Here is a 6441-nt window from a genome sequence, read left to right as displayed (position 1 = left end):
ACTGTAATACCTAAAGTGTCTAAGATTATTCAGTGTTGCCAGTCGAATTCATGTTTAGCATACTCAGAAGCTTCATAAAAATCCAGCTGAGTTAAGAGGGAGGGAGGGAGGGTGCATCTGGAGCCTATTTAGTCCCTGGCTACCGGTAGAATGAGTAGAGGAAAATCTAAAACGAACTGAAAAATACGAAAACGCATACTTGAGGGAAGGAGGCGTCCAGTGGTGGGATGGCGTTTCAGATGACAGTTCACAGTATAATCCACCTCATATCACTTACCTTTCACTACCGCACCAGATTCTGTCGTCTTTGTTTGTGGATCTAATCACTAAACTCGCCCAGAGTGCCACTCGAGGTATATACTTCACGTCATGGTCAGCTCAGGATTGGGAATTTGGACATATTTATGGTCATTTCTCTGATGTAACCTGTATTTCTTTATGAAGAAAGGACATTCAGGGGTGAGTGTAGTCTTCCTTTGTCGCTTGTTCCTCATGGGTAAAGCAAATACGAGGGGAAAATTACCGTAGGTTACATCTGTTTTTTTGCAGAAAGAACAAGGAGTGGAGACACGAATCTTTCCATGTCTCTGGCTCTTCCTGCCAAAAGAAATTCAAGTTACAGCAGGGAATCGATTGTATATATGCTAAAAAAAAAAAAAAAAAAAAAAATCCCAACCTAGGTCTGCTATTCTGCCATCCCTTCACACCAAGTTTTAGCTGTCTATCTGTTGTTATGTGTTATGTGTATTTATCGCTTTTGTCCATATGTATTGAATTGCTGTGTCTCTGTATTGTTCTCAGTGTCTGTATTCATCGCTTTATCCGTATGTATTGTTCTGTGCATACTTATGTGTTGTTCTCTGTGTATGTATGGAAAGTACACAAGTTGACATTATAACAAATCAACGCTTCTGCCCCTTGTCATCATAAGGTCTGTCTAACTGGCATTCTGTCTGTCTTGATCTATTATTGGATGTACTGTATAAGTACTGTTCTGTTGCATGTACTCTTGATCTGTTGTCCTATCTGTATCCCTGGTGGACACGTGAGATAGTACACGTTACAGTCAGAGTACATCACACCATCTCCTGCTGTCCCTTCACACCAAGTTACGAGGGGCAAACCGACCTGGAGCCACCTGATACGATCCCCACGATAGCAGTGTGTACCGTACGCTGTCAGGGAAGTCACCTTGCTAACACATGTGACCACCTTGTGAGCTGCTTGGATGAACACTTATATGACTCTCTTGTCTCGGCCACCATTACCTCTCCGTCTATTTATTATACTGTATTTCCTCTCTCCCAATGATTTTGTTTAGGTTTACAGAGACGTTTTGAAGTAGAAGGGATATATACACTCTTTATTGACTTTTTTTTTTTTTTTTGTATAAGTAGTCTCCTAAGCTGAACTTGATAGTCAGACATTGGCCAAAAGAAAATTAATGAGCCTTTCTCGAACTTAAGGTGTTAATGATTCTTCAGGAGCTGACTGACGGAGAGATGATGCCCTCAGCTCCAGTCTTTGGTGTAGGCGAGAGTCGTCTGCCTCTCTTTCCACCCCCCTCAATACCAACTTCTAATCGAACTCACTTCTACGATTGGCAAACGTAATGTCGTTATGCTCTTGTGGAACTTACTCTTCCTGCCACAAGACAGATTTTTCAGCTAAACAGGTACTTTTTGAACTACATATGTAAGCTGTGCCCATTAATTTCCCTTCCTATAAATTGAACAAAATCGTCTGATGATGCACTGAATATAATGCCAAATACGCCAGTGTAATGAAGGGGTCAAAAGCTCCTTTGCAAACTCAGGGGACGTAAGATTGTGACTGCATAATTATGTACTTGATATTCAACACCAGTATGTGGTAATCCCAAGGCACACCAGTGAGACCGAGGCAGAATGTTACTGGCTCTTAGATGGTCACTAAACACAGCTTTACTCCTCTTTCTCTTTTCCTCTCACCACTCTCTACAAGTCACAGCCCACGTTTTTTATGTTCATTTTTTAGAGAAAGAGGGAGGTGAATTAACTGGTCTAAGTGGTATCAACACTTTTTAAGTTGACATTACCCTCGAGATCTGACCATTTTTTGTGAACTTGACTTTTGACTGATTATATATTCCCAGATTCAAATCCATCCATCCGTGCCTTGCCGTGAACAGGTCCACAATGAGTTTAGTCAAAATCAGATTTTAAAGAAAAAGTAAGTTGACCTTGCCATGTGACCTTGATTGTTGGCAAGCGCTCTCTCTCTCTCTCTCTCTCTCTCTCTCTCTCTCTCTCTCTCTCTCTCAAAACTGTTATAATTATTTTGTTCATATACACATAGACACGGGTGGCACATTATCCTTGCTGTGTGACTTTGACCTTTGACAGATTATCCTCGAAATTAAATCCCTCTGTTCCTGCCGTACCTCAGACCCTTCCTTCATATTAAGTATTAATCGAAAGAAAGTTGTTTATATTGACCTAGCCATGTGAGACCTTTGATGTATTGTTCTCAAAGACAAAGCATTGACACCTCTAATTAACCTCAGCCCTTCAACCAACTTTGGTAAAAATCGGATCCAAACATTAAATTATACTGTAAAAAAAACACACACACACATACACGCACACAGACAGACAGACAGACAGACAGACAGACACACACACACACACACACACACACACACACACACACACACACACACACACACACACACACACACACACACAGGGCGTCAATCGAGGCAGACATGCAACATCGGTACTCCGTACCGAACCAACACGGCCAGTGGCATTACCTAAATTAGTATCTTTGTATGAGTCAAGCTCTGTACCAGGTTAGACAAAATGATTTTTCATTATTAAAAGGAAAAAATAATAAGTTTAAACAAGACTTGTTCAAACAGGAAAGAGAACCAAGACGAAAGAATGCGCTGACTCATCTGAGGTTTGTTTAGACTACAACAACACGGGGATTGTAAGTACATACTCTGTACTTTTAGTAGTGCAAAATGGATACATACTTTATTAAAGCAAATTTGGAAAAGAAAAGGGATAAAGGTAAAAAGCAAAATGATGATTTCTACCAAGAACTGGTTGAAGTGGAGACTCACAATAGACTGGTTGAACGTGTACACAAACTAGAAATGGCTTTCAAAAATGAAATTGATGAAATAAAGAAGCAGATGCACTTGCAAAAGGAAGAAATAGAAAAACTAGGAAGGGAGGCCAACAAGAAAGACACAACCATCAGTGAACTAACAGTGGAATTGAGTACACTTAGGAAGAAAATGAGTGAAATGGCAAGTACAGTAGTCAATCACGAGAGTGTTATGGAAGAGTTCAAAAATGACACAGAAACAATTAGGCAAGTAAGCAGTCTTATAGACCAGAGCAGTGATATTGAGGAGAAGATAACACAGGTGAATGAAGTTGTGCAAAGCTACAAAAATGATGTGGAAACCACGTATGCTGAAATGGTGAAAGTAAAGAAAGACTTAGAAACAAGGGTGGATGAAAAAAGCATTAAAAAGGAAGTGAAAAGAATAATCCAAAACAATCCAAAGTTAGTCAGAGATTCAGTAGATATAAACAAATCTATAGTGATCACTGGTATAGAAGAGGAAGAAGTAAAAAACAAGATCACAAGAGACAAAAAGGAGATGGCAAATGTAATGAGCTTACTGAAAGAAGTATCAGAGGAAATCTGTAGTAAAGACATAGAGGAACACAAAAGGTTAGGGAAATATGAGAAAAGCAAGACAAGACCTCTAAAGGTGAGTTTCCAGAGTTTAAACACTGTGGAAGACATACTAAAAAATGCAAAGAATCTTATGGAAAAAGAGGAGTTCAAAAATGTATGGATAAAAAGATGCCTAACACAAGAGGAACTGGAATTACTGAAAGAGAAAAGGGAGGAAGCAAAAACAAAAAATGAGGGAAGATCAGAAGAGGAGAAGAAGAAATTTTTGTACAAAGTAATAGGATTGCAGGTACGAAAGTGGTACACAAACAGGATGGAATAAAAAGGAGGAAGGTAGTAGAACCATGTCATTTTTCATTTTTCATTCATTGCCAGACACCATGTATCCCAAACGGGGTGGCCAAGGGCTTAGAGTTAATTGTTTTACAGGGAGGGGCACTAATCCTCCACCAACCCCACTTGACGTAGGGATGCCAACAGCATCTGGTGTTCCCAGGCGGTCACCCATCCAAGTACTAACCAGACCCAACGTTGCTTAACTTCGCTGATCGAACGGGAAGCGGTGTACTCAACGTGGTATATAAACAAGATGATAAAGTTGATATACTCAAATGTGCATGGAATGGTATCTAAATTACTGGAGATGAATGACTATGTCAGAGAAAATGAACCACAAATAATATGCCTAACTGAAACAATATTAACACCAAGGATATCCAATGACATACGAAACTTAGAGGAATACAATATATGGAGAAGAGACAGAAATTTAAAAAAAGGAGGAGGAATTATAATATTAACTAAGAAAAATCTAAAAGTCAATGAAATAAAAACTAGATATACCATCACAAGTAGAACTGATTGCAGTAGAGATCAACACATCTGAAGGTAAAGTAATTGTAGCCAATTTGTACATGCCACCCAGATCAAATACATGGGAAAGAGATGAATATGAGGACCTGGCAGAGAGTACAATTCAGAGTTTAAGATCATTACTACATAAAATGGAAGAGAAATCGGAGTAAATTATACTAACTGGGGATTTTAATACAAATATAAATTGGAATACTCTAGATATAATTAGCCAAGAAAGCTGTTGGGACCAAAAGCTCCTGGATCTCGTGCAAGAGTTTTTCCTAATGCAACATGTGAGGGAAACCACCAGAAAAAGAGGACTCGATGTGCCTTCAGTGCTAGATCTAATATTTACTAGGCAAGAAAATTATATTGACAGTTTAATATATCACCCTCCACTCGGCAAAAGCGATCATGCAGTACTAAATTATAACTTCAGGATAGCATATGACATAGTAAACAGCAATGACAGTTACAAAAAGAGCCTAAACTATAAAAAGGGAAATTATCAAGATCTAAAGAAGTATTTCTTAGAAGTTGATTGGGAAAATGAGCTTAGAGGACAAGATTTAAATGCTGTATATAAAAAATTCTGAGAACTTTATGAAATAGGAGTCCAGAAGTACATCCCACAGCACAAAGAAGCAGATAAGAAAATACAGAAATGGTTCAATACAGAATGTAAAAAATCAAAAGAAAGAAGAGATTTGTTGTGGAATAGATACAGAAGACACAATAGTGAAAGGTCGTATAATAATTACAAACAAGCAAGAAACGATTACACAAGAATAAGGAGGGAAGCCCAAAAACAGTTTGAGGAGGATATAATAAATAAAAGTAGTGATCAACCAAAGCTGTTTTACAGCTATATCAGAAGCAAAACCAAAGTAAAAGATATAATACAATCAACTGCGGATGAGGGAAATCACTTATACACAAGAGGAAGATATTTGTGAAGCACTAAATAAAAATTTCCAATTAGTTTTTACAGAAGAAAAAAATTTTGAGAGGGACTATGTGGAACATGCATGTCCACACATACTGCCAGATATACAAATAGCAGAAAAAGTAATACAGGAGGAGTTAAGTAGATTAGACAGAGGAAAAGCAAGTGGTCCTGATGAAATTTCATGTTGTGTACTACGAGAATGTGCAAAGGAGTTAAGTAAACCATTATTTTTAATTTTCAAGAAATCCTTGAGTCAAGGTAAACTACCTGATATTTGGAAAAAAACAAATATTGTCCCCTTATTCAAGAAAGGAAATAGACAAAATCCACTCAACTACCGACCAGTATCACTGACCAGTGTTGTAAGCAAGGTATTAGAAAAGCTTATAAGAAAAGCTTGGGTAAATCATCTAGAAGAACACAGTATGATAACAGAAAGACAGTTTGGTTTCAGAAAAGGAAAATCCTGTGTTACTAATCTGTTGAGCTACTATGACAGAGTAACAAACACAATACAGGAAAGGGAAGGAAGGGTGGACAGTATCTATTTAGATTTCAAGAAAGCTTTTGACAAAGTACCACACCCCCCTGTGGCGGGGGGGGGACACAACCTAGCCGCACCATGGGGTGGTACTACTACTTTGCGGCAAGGTTGTGTTAAGAAGAATACTGCCACCGTATTCCCTGCGTGTCGTAAAAGGCGACTAAAAGGGGCGGGGTGAGGGGACTAGGGACCCCCTCCTCTGTTTTTTAGTTTCTAAAAAGAGACAGGCCAGAGAAAGGGATGGGGGATGGAGTTATCCCCGTACCCTGAAGATTGGGTCTATGAATGTGCGTGGATGTAGTGCGATTGAGGCTAAAAGGGAGGAGATTGGGAGAATGTTTGTGAGAAGAAAGTTGGATGTGTTAGCTTTGAGTGAAACGAAGATGAAAGGGAA

At 38.8% G+C, this 6441-nt stretch overlaps 1 pseudogene; it reads right to left on the bottom strand.

Moving 5' to 3' along the window:
* Positions 1-4170: 4170 nt before the first annotated feature.
* Positions 4171-4285, bottom strand: LOC145413581 (5S ribosomal RNA; annotated as a pseudogene).
* Positions 4286-6441: the final 2156 nt, after the last annotated feature.

This window comes from Coenobita brevimanus, chromosome 96, assembly GCF_032717465.1.
Source record: "Coenobita brevimanus isolate Jiangsu-jjx chromosome 96, ASM3271746v2, whole genome shotgun sequence".
NCBI lineage: Eukaryota > Metazoa > Arthropoda > Malacostraca > Decapoda > Coenobitidae > Coenobita > Coenobita brevimanus.
Note: the sequence above shows the minus strand (reverse complement) of the source record. Positions and strands in the feature narration are given on the sequence as shown.